Source organism: Dama dama, chromosome 25 (assembly GCF_033118175.1).
Source record: "Dama dama isolate Ldn47 chromosome 25, ASM3311817v1, whole genome shotgun sequence".
NCBI lineage: Eukaryota > Metazoa > Chordata > Mammalia > Artiodactyla > Cervidae > Dama > Dama dama.
This window is the reverse complement of record NC_083705.1, coordinates 31,923,837-31,939,836: the sequence shown is the minus strand read 5'-3', so window position 1 is coordinate 31,939,836 and position 16,000 is coordinate 31,923,837. Positions and strand designations below refer to the sequence as shown.

The 16,000-nt window shown below is 41.0% G+C and overlaps 1 non-coding gene across 1 annotated transcript; it reads right to left on the bottom strand.

The window, feature by feature from the left end:
* Positions 1-15,386: 15,386 nt before the first annotated feature.
* On the bottom strand, positions 15,387-15,517 carry LOC133046893 (small nucleolar RNA SNORA76). Its single transcript, XR_009690595.1, has one exon. It is a non-coding gene; the product is annotated as a small nucleolar RNA SNORA76 (small nucleolar RNA).
* Positions 15,518-16,000: the final 483 nt, after the last annotated feature.

Genomic DNA, 16,000 nt, shown 5'->3' with positions numbered 1-16,000 from the left:
AAGGAAACGGGAACCAGATGACAGGTCCTAAACATGGTCAGACCAAGGCTTAATGAACTCAGAAAGTAAATCTTGTATTAAGTAGGTTATCTCTTCTTTGTTATTAACCTTTTAGTATGAATATTTTTGCACATTTGCAAAAGTCTAGAGAGAGTGCTATAATGAATCTGCATGAATCCATCACCCAACTTCAACAATTCTCAATTTATGGTAAATGTTGTTTCATGTCTGTCCCATTCAGTTCCCCCAACTCTGCAATATTTTGAAGTAAATCCCTGTCTATGTCATGCCACCTATAAATATTGCAATATGTATCTTCACAAGACAAGGTCTCTGAACCTTTAAAAGCATAACTATTATTGTGTTTTTTAAAACTTTTTAATTTGAACATTTTAAAATTTAATATTAATTCATTAATGTCAAATTATATCCAATGTTCAAGTGTCACCAATTGTCTAGTTTTTTAAACAAGTAACTTAGTGAAGTTAATATCCAAATAGCGTTCCTATATTGAAACTGATTAATACGCCTCTTTGGTCTCTTTGCTAAGTCGATTCAGTCATGTCCAACTCTGTGACCCCATGGATTGTAGCTCCTCAGTTTATGGGATTCTCCAGGCAAGAATACTGGAGTGAATTGCCATTTTCTCCTCTAGGGAATCTTTCTGACCCAGGGATAGAACCAGTGTCTCTTACATCTCCTGCATTGGCAGGCAGGTTCTTTATCACTAGCGCCACCTGGTCTCTTTAAACATACAGTTTTGTTGTGCAAAAGCTTTTAAGTTTAATTAGGTCCCATTTGTTTATTTTTGCTTTTATTTCCAATATTCTGGAAATAGAACTGCCATATGACCCAGCAATCCACTCCTGGGCATACACACCGAGGAAACCAGAATTGAAAGAGACACGTGCATCCCAATGTTCATCGCAGCACTGTTTATAATAGCCAGGACATGGAAGCAACCTAGATGCCCATCAGCAGACGAATGGATAAGGAAGCTGTGGTACATATACACAATGGAATATTACTCAGCCATTAAAAAGAGTACATTTGAATCAGTTCTAATGAGATGGATGAAACTGGAGCCCATTATACAGAGTGAAGTAAGCCAGAAAGATAAACACCAATACAGTATGCTAAAGCATATATATGGAATTTAAAAAGATGGTAATGATAACCCTATATGCAAAACAGAAAAAGAGACACAGATGTACAGAACAGACTTTTGGACTCTGTGGGAGAAGGCGAGGGTGGGATGTTTCGAGAGAACAACATTGAAACATGTATATTATCAAGGGTGAAACAGATCACCAGCCCAGGTTGGATGCATGAGACAAGCGCTCAGGGCTGGTGCACTGGGAAGACCCAGAGGGATAGGATCTGGAGAGAGGAGCGAGGGGGGATGGGGATGGGGAACACATGTAAATCCATGCCTGATTCATGTCAATGTATGGCAAAAACCACTACAATATTGTAAAGTAATTAGCCTCCAACTAATAAAAATAAATGAAATAAATAAATAAACATACACTTTTCCTGCCACTATTTTTTCCCCTTATAATTTAATTGTTGAAGAAACTGGGCCATTTTCCTGGTACAGCTTACCAGAGTGTCTCTTAATTATTACATCGCCACAGAAGATCCCCTGGAGGAGAAACTGGCAACCCACTCCAGTATTCTTGCCTGGAGAATCCCATTTGACAGAGGAGCCTGGGGGGCTACAGTGCATGGGGTCTCAAAGAGGAAAACACAACTGAAGCAACTTAGCACACACAGTGTCATTTAGCATGTACCTCTCTCCCCATTCTATTTTCTGTGAATTGGTAATAAGATCTAGAGGCTTGATCAGATTGAGGTTCAGTTTCCATTTCTGTTAGGAACAAAAATACCTGTCTTTCTTGTGGTGTTAACAGTTATTAATGATTGTCTAGATCCATTAATTCACTAGAGTGCTCCTGGCTAGTGGATCAGTCATCATTTCTAGGCCTTTTCTGTAGACATATTTAGGAAAGGAATTTGTATGTTTGTTTTAAAACACATAACCAGTTCACACCAATACTTACTATGTGAACTTAGGTACACAGGATATGTACTTAAATTCTTGGATTCATAGCTCCTTTTTTTCATGCTGAAATCCAAATTCTCAACAATACAAAAGGACACTTACTGGCTCTTTCACAAGATATACACATAATCTGTATTTCACAAAATACACACATAATGACAATACACCAAAAATATCATTGCTAAAAACAGTCTAAGGGTTTTTTAGTTTTGTTTTGAAGTGGTTTGTTTATTTTGCGGGGATTTTTTTCCTAGGGTATATCTCACTAAAAATTCACTGACAAAATCCTGCATTATACAGACAGTTAACAGAACTTTTATTTGTGTGGTTATGCAACCAACTTGATACACAGGTTTATTTGTTTCTTATTGCTTTCAATTATTAGAAATTAGTTTTTAATTGAATTTTGTTTTCAATTATATTGAACAGTTATATGGTTTCAAAGTCAAATCTGCAAAACAAATATTCAGAGAAGTGTAGCTTTGATCACAGTCTTATTCCTTTCCTTTCTAACAGATAACGATATTCTTATGGAAACTTGTTTTTTATTTATCCTTCTATTTTTATATGATAGTGTACTTTGTACATTTCATCCCCCTTGCTTTTCTTGACGTTAACACAGTATTCTAAAAATTACATCCTAGCATTATACAGAGATATTCCTCATTTCTTTTACAGCTACATGGTACACCATTGTATAGATATACCAATATTTATTCAACCAGTCCTCTACTGATGGACACTTGGATTATTTCCAGTCTTTTCCAATTCCAAATAATGCCGTAATAAGCAGGATGTCTGTTCTTTCTGTTTGTTTTTGTTTTTCTTGTAAGATTCACTCATAGAGAGTTGAGGAAGAAATTCTCCCTGTCTCTATTCTCAATGCTTTGTATCATCTTTGTCTTTGTGTCCCTAAAACCTGGTACAGAGTCTGACACATAGTAAATGCTCAATAAACTTCTGTTAAGTAAAAAGCACAATCATTCATGTGTAAAATCTGTAAATATATCAGTTAAGTTCATGAATGAAAACTGGGAAATGTTGCTGAGGTAAGCATAAATCCCATATGTTAGTGAATATTTTATGTATTTAAAGACTTCTTATCTATTAATGAACTGTGAATTTAAAAACTTCTCCTAGCTAATTTATCATGAGGATACATTTTTAAAAAGATACTCTCAGTGAATCAGAGAATCTTGTGTTTGCTTTCTGGAATGGTTTTTGGTCAAGAGGTTGGAAGTGTTGATAACCAGTGTGAAAGAGAAGAGTCTGGCTTCTGAGTGGTTGTACTTGTATACAATAAGTACCATGAAAGGGTTAATGATGATATGGTTTTCTTCTTGGACTATTATTATTAATACTTCTTAATTTTATTATGCTATAATATATTTGTTTCTGTGAAGTCTGTGTTCCCTATCAGAATGTAAGTTCTTTGTGGGTAGAGATCACATCTATGTCTGTCTTGTTCTGAGTTCTATCCTCAATGTCATGCACTAACAGATGGTAGATATTCAATTAACATTTGCTGAGTAAGTAAACAAATCCAGGGCTTTAACAGGAAATACCTCTCTTTGGTGCAAACCAAAAAGATCCTGGGTAGCAAATCTGACTTTAACTTTTAGTTTTAGCTGTCGTCCTCTGACACTGCTTCAATGAGAAAAGAAAGGCTGCCACCTCATTCCTGGCAAATGGAGGTGGAAGTCCAGCTTTCCCACTTAGGCATCACTAATGCCTGAGCAAGGGACGCCTTCATTACTACTGGGCTGGGGGGCCAATTCTGGCTTCCCATTAGATCCCCATGGAAACGTGTCTGCCTCATTACTGATCCCCACATGCCCTCTACTGACACCTCGTGGGCACGGGCCACTCACTACCTCTCAGTGGGAATGAAGTCCCAGCTCCCTACTCAATTTTCTCTGCCACCACTCCAGGTAGGAGGAACCTGAGAAAACTCATTATAGACTGGGTAGAAGTCTGAGATTCCCACCTGGTTTCTGCTGGCATGGCAAGGGACCCAGAGTTTTTTTGTGGAGTTTGGCTTGAGAAGTTTTTTTTTTCCCCTAAGTTTTCTGTCTTTTTAGGCTGCTCCTTTCCTGGCCCTTTGACTAGAGGAAGCAAGCATTTGTTGGGGCCTTTTTTTTTGTCTGCACACACTGGTGTTTCCAGGTTGCCAGCTCCCTCAGCTACAAGTCTGGGATCATAAGAGCAGAAAGAAAACCTGAAGAACTCACCACTGAGTTCTTTAGATCTCCAGGTCCTAAGCAGTTTGTCTTCTTCTCTCCAACTTTCAGAGTCTCCTTATGCTTGTTTCTTATATAATATCCAAGAAAGAATAGGATAAAGCATGTTTACTAAGTCTTCCCAGAAGTGGAATTCTGGCATTGCACTTTTTACTCCTTTTTTCTAACACCGATGTGTTAGGCAATGTTTTATCACTATGACATTGCACGTATCCTCATCTATTTATTTGCTAGATCAATGAGAATTTATTGAACTCTTACCACATGTTCAACACTGAATCAGTCCCTGAAGTTAAAAGGAAGAACAAGATCACATTATCTCAGTCCAGTGGAGGAGATAATATAAAATGAAGCAGACTGTTTTCCAGTAGTCACGTGTGGATGTAACAGTTGGACCATAAAGAAGGCTGAGCACTGAAGAACTGATGCTTTTGAACTGTGGTGTTGAAGAAGAGTCCCTTGGACTGCAAGGAAATCAAACCAGTTAGTCTTAAAGGAAATCAACCCTGAATATTCACTGGAGGGATTGATGCTGAAGCTGAAGCTCCAATACTTCAGCTACCTAATGAGAATAGCTGCCTCATTAGAAAAGACCCTGACGCTGGGAAAGATTGAAGGCAGAAGGAGAAGGGGATGACAGAAGAGACGAGATGGTTGGATAGCATGACTAACTCAATGGACGTGAGTTTGAGCAAGCTCCAGGAGAAGGTGAAGGATAGGGAAGCCTGGCTTGTCACAGTCCATGTGGGTCTCAAAGAGTCAGACAGGACTGAGTGACTGAATAACAATAATAGTGATCTACACCAGTCCAAGTTTGATGCATGAAACAGGGCACTCAAAGTCAGTGCACTGGGACAGCCCTGAGGGATGGGATGGAGAGAAAGGTGAGAGGGGGGTTCAGGATGGGAAAACATGTACACCCATGGCTGATTCATGTCAATGTATGGCAAAAACCACTGCAATATTATAAAGTAATTAGCCTCCAATAAAAATAAATAAGTTAAATAATAATAATAGTGCTATACAAAGTGCTACAGGAGACCCAGGAGAAATCAGTTCATTGGAATGGGGTAGAGATGAAGGTGGAATAGATTCAAGGAAGGCTCCATAGAGAAAGAAGCTATTGAACTGGATTAAAGAATGAGTAGGAACTTTCCAGTTAGATAAGAGGAAAAAGTCATTACAGGCAAAATTAACAGCATGAACAAAGGCACAGAGGCAGAAAGTGGGGAACAAGTAGCTTCTTGAAGGAATGGCATGGGATAGAAGAAAAAAAGTGATGAGTGGAAAACAGATGGGAGACAGATCATAGATCATGTCACAAAAGACCAGAGCCACAGTTTTCTCAAGCAAAACTCATGCAGGCTGCACTACATGGATGGCAAAATACACTTCCTGTTCAGATGTGGCAGAACTGAGTCTCCTTCCATATTTGGCTGTTATGAATTACCCTCTTTATCCAGCCAAAGCACATTTCTGTCAACAGTTTGTCAGTTCCAGGTTCCCCAGGCATTGCCACAATCATATCCCAAAGAGAGGACTGCTGTGTGTCTCTCAGCCAGTTAGTGGTCCATTTGTGCCTGCCAGAAATTTAAAGCCTCAGAAACAGTTTCCCATGAAGTTTATTTATGTCGCTGCTGCCCTAAAAGCTAAAATGATAGAACAAGAGATCAAGAAAGAAAATAACAATATTAAGTGGAAGGAAGATCTTAAACAAAGGCTCCAGACTTAATCTTATTCCTCAGGGGAGGCCTGCATATAAAGGAAGTGGGCCTGAAATTGATGGGCTTTGGCTGGAACAGCATGTTCGTCTGACAGGCTATAGGAGCAGCAGCTGTAATCGACGGGAGGATTTGGCCCTTGGATGACAATCAACAATTCTGTTGGGGACTCTCATGGACAGGCTGTCCCCTGTTGTGGTGTGTTTCATGATCCTTTGACCTTAAGCAAAGTTGTGTCCAACTCTTTGTGACCCCATGCGCTGTATCCCACCAGGCTTCTCTGTCCCTAGGATTCTCCAGGCAAGAGTACTGGAGTGGGTTGCCATTTCCTTCTCCTGGGGATCTTCTCCAACCCAGGGATTGAACCCAGGTCTCCTGCATTGCTAACAGATTCTTTACCATCTGAGCTACCAGGGAAGCCCAGAGTGAAGATGTAAGTTAAGGCTTATGGTGACCTTAAAGCAGGACCAGAAGCCTTACTCCTATTAGATTAAGTTTACTACCCATGCTATGAGGGGAGAGAAAACAGAACTCATAGAATGTTTTCCCAGAGCTTTTAGCTAAACTTCTAACTTGTGACAATAGATATATAATATATGCAGTTGAGTGTCCAAGTTCATAATTTAGAAGATGCAAGATAAGGAAAGTATTTATCCCTATTTTTGTATTTATCCTTATTTTTGCTTGAACTGTTCTTTCTTCCATCTTGGTGTTTCAGGATTCCTTCTTTTTATCATTTCCTTTCTGTTGAGACAACTTCCTCTAAGAACAAACTGTCTTAGTTTTCCTTCATCTGAAAATGTCTTGATTTCTTCTTTATTCATGAAAGATATTTTCACTGGATATAAGGTTCTGGGTTGACAATTTTTCTTTTTTTTTCAGCATTTGAAAAATGTTGTGCTGCCTCCTTCTAGCCTCCATGTTTTCTGATGATAAATCTTGAGTCATTTGAATTGTTTTTTCCCCTAAAGGTAAGATGTCATTTCTCTTACACTGTTTTCAAGACTTTTGCTTTGTCTGTAGTTTTAGAAATCTGGCTATGATATGTCTCAATGTAGATTTATCTGGATTTACCATGTTTAGGATTGACTCAGATTTACATTTATGTCTTTCAGCAGATTTGAGAAGTATTCAGTCATTTTTTCTTTGAAGATTTTTTTCAGGCCCACTTTCTTTCTCCTTTTTCCAGAACTCCTATGACATGAATGCTAGATCTTTTATTATGGTTCCACAGGTGCCTCAAGTTCTGTTCCTTTCTTTCTTCCCAGTCTATTTTCTCTCTATGTTCATATTAGGAATTTTCTGTTGTTCTATACTTCAGCTCACTAGTTCTTCCTTTGTCCCAGGCGTGGGGAGGGAAACACTGCCCCTTCTCTAGGGCACCAACCTGGGCTCTAAGCAGAAACCAAGGCAGGAGATCCTGGGCCTGTGAGTCCCACGGGCAGCCACACTCAGTAGCCAGTTGACAATCACTCTTCATGTTAGAATTCTTTTCTTACCTTTGAATCATCAATTATATCTTTTTAAATGATACAGCCTGGCCCAGCAGTTCTATGAAAAATTAAGTGAAAGGATATGTCCACATGTGGCCCAGTGAAATAAAAGAGCAGCAATATGAGGATTGGGGGAAGGGGCGTCCAGAACTACAGGTACAGTAGACAGAGGCTAAGCAGAGAGAAACCCAGATGACTGCAAAGACACAGATGCGGTGGGGTGGGGCCTGATGAAGTCACAGCTGCCAACCAATCCCCCAGAATCCTGAAAAGAGGAAGTGGAGGGCCTGCTCTCACCAAGTGGGGATATTCACATTCACATAGTGGCAGGCTTCCCTCGTTGCTCAGACGCTAAAGAATCTGCCTGAAATGCATGAGACCTGGGTTCGATCCCTGGGTTGGGAAGATCCCCTGGAGAAGAGAATGGCAACCCACTCCAGTATTCTTGCCTGGAGAATTCCGTGGACAGAGGAGTCTGGCAGGCTACAGGGTTGCCAAGAGTCAAACATGACTGAAAACAACTGTGCACATATACTCAAATGAGTGAGACAAAAGAGCTATTCGGTCCATGCCCATTACATAGATAAGTAAACTCAGACTTAGGTGTGATAACAGCAATAACAGCCATTAGTAATAACAAAGCTCACATTTGCACCATGTTGGACTGACCTCAAAAATTTATATTATGTTTACTAAAGGAGAAGGGGTGGATGCTGGGGAAATGTGTGGCGAACTTGGCAGATTAAGTTAAACTCCAAGAATAGTATAAGAGGAAATTTTATGAAGTGGACACTCCAATGGTGCTATCTGTGAAGAAGATGCTAGAAGCCTGCAAGTGGAGACCCAGAGGGTTGGGAAGAGGCAGAAATATCTTTGGCCAGAGAGAGCTAAGTCATGTGATCACTGAATGTCGGTAGTCATATGTGTCACTTCAAAAATGATTGTAGTACATTAGGCAGCATCCATTGAATGTACTCAAAGTTCACAACTCTATAGGGAAACCTGAGGAAGTAAAAAAGCACACTGTTCAGCAAGATTGCTGCGTGGCAAGTGTACCCACAAGAGTTTTCATAGCCGTGTCTCTGCCTAACCTAAAACTGGCCATGAACCTTAGCTTCAATGTTGACAGAAAATTTCTTTGAGCCACTTAGTGCCCATTAGACTGTGCCAGCGTCCCAGATACACCACTTCCTCTGTGCCTCAGTGTACTGGGCTGCCGGCAGAAGGGGAAACAATCCCACCAAATGCTGCAGTGATGCCTCAGTCTCTGAGGTTATCCCAGATCTCACAAGTATGGCGTAAGTGCTGCTGCTGCTGCTAAGTCACTTCAGTCGTGTCTGACTCTGTGCGACCCCATAGACGGCAGCCCACCAGGCTCCGCCGTCCCTCGGATTCTCCAGGCAAGAACACTGGAGTGGGTTGCCATTTCCTTCTCCAATGCATGAAAATGAAAAGTGAAAGTGAAGTCGCTCAGTTGTGTCCGACTCTTAGCGACCCTATGGACTTGCAGCCTACCAGGCTCCTCCGTCCGTGGGGTTTTCCAGGCAAGAGTACTGGAGTGGGGTGCCATTGCCTTCTCCGATGGCATAAGTGCAATGCCCCTGAAAGCAGAGTCAGTGGTGTATTTGTAAATGGTTAGCAACAGGCTGGCCCTTGGGGGAGGAGCCCTAATTTATACTGTTTGCCAATTTCAGCTGCTTTCAAACAACCAATATGATATCACCAAACATGAAGTTGGGAAGAGATGCAGAGTAGCCTATCATTATACAGCACAGATATGATTTAAATAAAACACCTCAAAAGTATAAATATTAATACAACATCATAATCTGATTAAGATATGATAGAATGAGTATTAATTACCCTCATTTTATATAATTTGTTTAATTGCAAGTTTATCTAAGTTAATTTTTAATATTGACTGTGTTTAACAACTGGCTTATGAATTTCCTGAAAATTTAACAGTTGGCTCTTGTGAGTTGGTATAAACCAGAACCAGTATGGTACTGAGCCAGTGTTTCCTTTTATGGATAAGTATTGAGTGAAAGGTGAACTTGTAAAAGGATGGGTTTTACATAGGGGTAATTATCCAAGGAGATAACACACACAAAAAGAAGCTGTGAAGCAGTCTTAGGGGTTTTGTTTTTACTTTTTGCTTATTCTATGTCAGAATAGGTTTGCTGTATCATTTTACTTAATGATTTGTCAAACTGTGACTTCTCTATTGAGCCCTCTGTGGAATATGTCAAAGTCCTTCCACATTTCCATCATAATAAAATATAATGGGTACCACCTTTATAGTTTTGTCTGTCTCACAGACAACATGAATGGGGGACAGAGGATGGGGGAAGATTGTAGTTGAATAAGATGAACTGGTGGTTTAGCACCACTTCACTGCCAACAAACCCTATATTAAATTTAATGCGGCTCTCAAAGATCAAAGAGGCAGACGGACACATGTAGAAATCAGCAGGATGTGTTAGAGCAATTAAAGATCAAAGATATGGATAATCCCTGCCCCTGAGGACTTTTGTTCATGGATGTGTCCCCGGTGACCAACACACCACCAAGCAGATGCACAGTCGTACCTGATGCTCTCTCACTGGCTGTTGGTTCTCCATCCTTCAGGAGCAAGCTCAGTGCCCCCGATGCAAAGACATATGTCTAAAGAAGAAATTGCCAGGCAAAATGAACTTACCCTCTGGAAATTCAGCACCCTGTTCCATTATTCAGAGCTCTAAGGGAGACCTTCTTAGGAATATGTACATTGTTGGAAGAGTTATAAAGTTTATAAATTGTAGACCTCCAAACCTCCATGAGTTATTAAAGAAAAGCAACTCACTGCCACTCATTTTGCAACAACCAAATATCAAACTCAGGTCAGTTTCTCCTTAACTTGATAATGACCTCACCCATAATGGATTAAGTTTCCCTGAGAAAATCTTCACCTAGGTATACAGGATTGAGGATATTGAAAGTGTTATTTGCTCAGTCGTGTCTGACTCTTTGCAACCCCAGAGACTGTAGCCCACCAGGCTCCTCTCTCCGTGGAATTCCCCAGACAAGAATACTGGAGTGGGTTGCTATTCCCTTCTCCAGGGGATCTTCCCAAGCCAGGGGTCGAATTTGGTTCTGCTTGACTCTGCAGATTCTTTACCATCTGAGCCACCAGGGAAGCCTTTCCAGAACTGCTGGCCAACAACTAAATCTGGCCATCATCGGGCCCCAAAGCTTCAGAGGAAATAGTATTTCTTATCAGAAGTTACCTCCTCATAGTCTGCCTTTTCCCCCTGGACGCATCCCCTTCCTCGAGCTCCTGCCTATAAATTTCATCTAATTTTCAAAATTTTAGTAAGTCTGCAGTGAAACATTTAGACTTCCAATAACACTCAAAAAATTAAAAATAACTCCTTGACCACATACTTTTCAGGTTCCACAATAAATCCTCACTTAAGACATACAGAATATGCAATTTATGGCAAATCACATTGTCACATAACTAAACCTAATTTGCCCAGGAATCCTTAAATCATCTTTCTTCTAGACACTCATGAAACTAACGTTTGGAAATAAGAAAGTCAAAGAATGGCCTATCAAACAAAATTTAAAATATTTCCCATTAGAAAGGTATACGACTCAACAGGGTAAAATTTCACAAATGAGGCTCTCAGCACAAAAGGAAAAGGCAATAAATATTTCTCTGCATATGTAAAGCAAGGAGAATAGAATTTCAAGTCTCACTTAGCTTTTAAGCTGGTGCATAGCTGCAGACAATAATATACCCAGGAGCCAGCATGAAGCCATCTTTCCAAGGTGGGACATTGTAGGAATCTAAAACATTAAGTGTAACCTAAGGCATCTGTGAAAGACAAAGCTGTTCTTGGGATAATAGAGACAAGATATTTTCAAATATTGAATATAGCAAGATGACCAAAACCTTGAAATGTTCAAGAAAACTCATTTTTATTACATAATGTAAATAGCTTCACAAAGGAAACACACATAGAATACTTTCAGCAGGAAAAAAAATGTTTTTATATAAATTATAAGCAGTTATGAAGCTTATTTCACAGAAGCATAATTTTAATCTAGTTACAGTCTTTTCATGTGTCATTATTTCATAAACTTTTCATCAAGCAACAACAAATTCCACCTAGTCATCATTGTAATGACTGTCATAGGTTGGGTTCCCCCAGAACAGATGCTGAGACAGACGTGAATGCAAATAGCTTCTTTAGGAGGTAATTCCAAGAAGCAGTCAGGAAACTGAAGAAGTGAGACAAGGAAAGATGCCAATGAGCAGGCTATTGAGGGCTATTCCCACCGGGTATTAACTCCCCAACACTTTGAGGCTGCCCTATTCAAGGCTGAGAAGACCCCAACAGCTGGAGGAAGTTCACAAGTAAAGATCTGTAGATCTTTCTGCAGCTGAAAGTTTTGGGGTAGAGTATATGAACTGGAAGTCTTGAGGGTGTGTGGTCAGGACCCAAGAGCATCAGGCACAATAATTATGTGATATCTCATCACGTTGCTGTGTCATTGTTTTTCTATTTGCTTTGAGAAACACAGATTTAATTGTCCAAGTTTCAGGAAGAAATCAGTCAGTGTAACATCCATGTGAAACTTAGAATAGGTACCTGGGGAAACAGAAACATTAAACTGCTTTGGAATCAGTGTTCTGGAAAGCTAAGTACATTATTACTATTCAAAAAGTGTTCAATCACTTCACCCTCATTATGATAATCATTATTTTTAAAAAGCCAGAATACAGTAAGTACTGACAAGGACATGGAGAAATTGGAACCCTTGAGCATTACTGGTGGGAATGTAAAATGCAGTTACTATGGAAAACAGTATAAAAAATTTAAAAATAGAATTATCCATATAATACAACAATTCCACTTCTGGGTATCTACCCAAAAGAATTGAAATCAGGGACTGAAACAGATATTTATACACCCATGTTTACATTAGCTAAAAGAAGCAACCCAAGTGCCCATCAGGAGATGATTAGGGAAGTAAAATGTGGTAAACACATACAAAGGAACATTATCCAGCCTTGTAAAGTAAGGAAATTTTGACACAAGCTACAACATGGATAAACCTTGAAAAGATTATGCAAAGTTAAATAAGCCAGTTTACCAAAAAACAAATGTTATACAGTTCTATTTATTTGAGGTACCTGGAGGGTAGGGCTTCCCTGGTGGCTCAGACGGTAAAGATTCTGCCCACAATGCAGGAGACCTGGATTCAATCCCTGGATTGGGAAGATCTTCGGGAGAAGGGAATGGAAACCCACTCCAGTATTCTTGCCTGGAGAATTCCATGGACAGAGGAGCCTGACAGGCTACAGTCCATGGGGTCACAGTATATGAGGTACCTAGAGTAGTCAAATTCATAAAGACAGAAAGCAAACCAGTAGTTTCCAGAGGCTGGGGGAAGGAGGAATGGGGAATGACTGTTTAATGGATATAGTGTTTCAATCTAGGAAGATGGAAAAGGTCCTGAAGCTGGATGATATCAGAGGTGGCACAACAATGTGAACATATTTAATACCATTGAACTGTACACTTAAAATGGTTATAATGGTAATGTTATTTTATTTATATTTTACTGCAATTTTTTAAAATCTTGCAAATTTTTAAGTTTTTCTAAATAAAAGAATTAACTACTATTCTATGCAGCCGCATTGGTAAACTTTTCCAAGACGTTCATCAATTTTCGCAACATCTTCCGAGCTGTATGTACTTAGTGTCTGGAAATTAACATCTAGAGCCTGTGAAAATATTTTGGCAGAAGCCGCTTCAGGACCCTCTCATGTTCTTCCCATCCTCTCCCTGTGTGCACACCCAGGGTCTTCCTCGTGCCAGAACAAAGGCAGTGTTAGGTCCAAAAACTGGAACGGTTTCGCCTCAGCTCTTTCTCCAAGATACAGTTCATTTGCAGTGGTGTGTTTCTAGGGTTTGTGCAAAGGAGCCAACTCACCAAACCAGGAGCTTTCAAGCCCCAGGAAGAGCTGGCAGCGGGGATCCACCGGTGGTGTTTATGTGGACAGTTGATTTGCCTGCCCCCTCCCCGCTGCTTGAAATGGGTGTCAGGATCTGCTGAGGAAGCCAGCAAGGAAGGAGGTTTTCAAGTTGATCTTTTGGCAGATTTCTCTCCTCAGCAGAATCCTGAAAGCTCCAAGACAAGGAGGTAGCTTTTGTCCCTAACTACTTTCTCATTCGCACCAATGGAGGCAAGATTTGGGCCTGATACTTTCTTCCACATGATAGCTTGTTCTCGAAGATGCAGGCGCTGGGTAAGACAAAAACCATCGAATTGCTTTTAATAACCTCCTACTCCCACCAAACTGAACTGCTTGCTGTGTCCCACTTTCCCAGCTCCGGGCATGAGGAGAGACATGCTTCCGCACTCTCTCCCCAGTCTAAATTCACTCCTCTCCTCCACGATCCCTTGCTCAGTCACCAGTTAGAGGTAATTTATTCCTCTTCCACAATCCCATAATACTTTGGCAATACTCAGAATTTTGCACTTGGCATTTTCTATCTTGTATTTTTCTTTGCAACCCCACAGACTGTAGCCCATCAGGCTCCTCTGTCCATGGGATTTTCCAGGCAAGAATACTGGAGTGGGTTGCCATTTCCTTCTAAAGGGGATCTTCCTGACCCAGGGAGGAAACCCCATCTCCTGGGTATCCTGCATTGATAGGCAGATTCTTTACCTTTATGCCACCTGGGAAGCCCCATCTTGTATTTTAGGTATTGATATTTCTATCTTTTCTCCCTTACTGGTTTCTAACTTTCTTAAAGATAAGGTTCCTATCTGATTTACCTTAGCACCCACTCCACTCAGAATGTTAGTTCAGCCTCTTTCCCATAATAGGAAGTCAATAAATATCTCACAAATAAATGAATAAACCAGTGAATGAATGAATGCCTGAAATCCTACAAGAAGAGCCCACCTAGTCTGGGAAAAACTCTGCCACCAACCATTTAGTTTTCAAATGTCTGTGTTTCTGCCCTGCCCTGCCCCTTTCCACCCCTGAAGGAAATAGAGGCTATAATGAGAAGACATGTCATCATCTTCAAACCTCTATCTATACCCCTTGAGCTTCTGAAACACTAGACAAGCAATAACCCCCATCACCCCTCTCTGCACATCTCCATCCCTATGCCTTACAGTCAGTCCAAAACTGACAGCCCAGATTCCTCCAGTTAGGGGGCCTGAGTATAGACCACAGTTTCCCAGCTGTTTCCAGGAACTCTATCTTCCCAAGAGGGTGAAGGGACCATGAGGAGGAGACTGGGACAGCAAGGCCTTGGGGACCCATCCCCCCCACCCCACACACACACATACTCGCATTGTGCTTCAGCAAAAGCAGCTCTGGTTTTCATCTACTTTATATTTTAGTTTTCCACAGATTTCATGGGGAAGAGAAGCTTCCCTGCTCAAAAATATCTGGAAAACACTGGTGTTGCCCATGTGACTGGACTACGATTTGCAGAAGGGCAAGAGGTCAGAACGGCACCATTCGTTAACCCCTCATACCTGGCACAGGGCCGTAAACTTAATTAGGAAGCGCCTCAAGGGCACCAGGCAAGAAGTGCCAATAACCTGGGCCCTGGGCCCAGCTTCAGTACAAACCAGTTAGGCAAGTCCCTTCTCTGAGCTTCAGTTTCCTCATTTTTAAAAAAGGAAATTGGCAGAGATGACACTCTGACTTACAGGGAAGACAGAGACATGTGGGGCACTAACAGAGACTGCAGGATCCCCAACATTTTCTGAAGAAATTTCCACCTTAGCTTTCAGGGCTGAAGCCTGAGTGGCCTCAGCCCCTCACCCACTGGCAGCCCAGGCACTGCTCCCCAGCAGTCCTGGTTAAAAGGGCGATGCTGCGGGCCCAGCGACCCCGGTTACGCCCAAGCACGTGATCTGGCACTGCAGCCTGACTCCTGGTGCCGGTACCATGCACAGAGGCGAGGGCTCAAAGGCAGCTTGTTAGAAAACATTTTTTTATATACGTTAAGACATTGAGTTGTGCTTTGAAGTGTTTGAGAAAAGAATTGCTTCCCTGGTGGCTCAGACAGTAAAGTATCTGTCTGCAATGTTGGAGACCCAGGTTTAGTCCCTGGGTCGGAAAGATCTCCTGGAGAAGGCAATGACAACCCACTCCAGTACTCTTGCCTGGAAAATCCCATGGACAGAGGAGCCTGGTAGGCTACAGTCCATGGGGTTGCAAAGAGTCGGACACGACTGAGCAACTTGACTTATATACATCTATTTTTATTTCATTATTAAAATTTTCAACTGTTTTAGCTAGCTTAGGCTAAGTCATGCTGCAATAACAAATGATCTCAAGCCTTGTGGATGAAAAAATGAAAGTTAATGTCTTGCTCAAAAAAAAATAAATAAAACAAAAACAAGGGGCTTCATCCTAAAGACTCTAGAACAGCACTGTCCAATACAATTTTCTAAGAG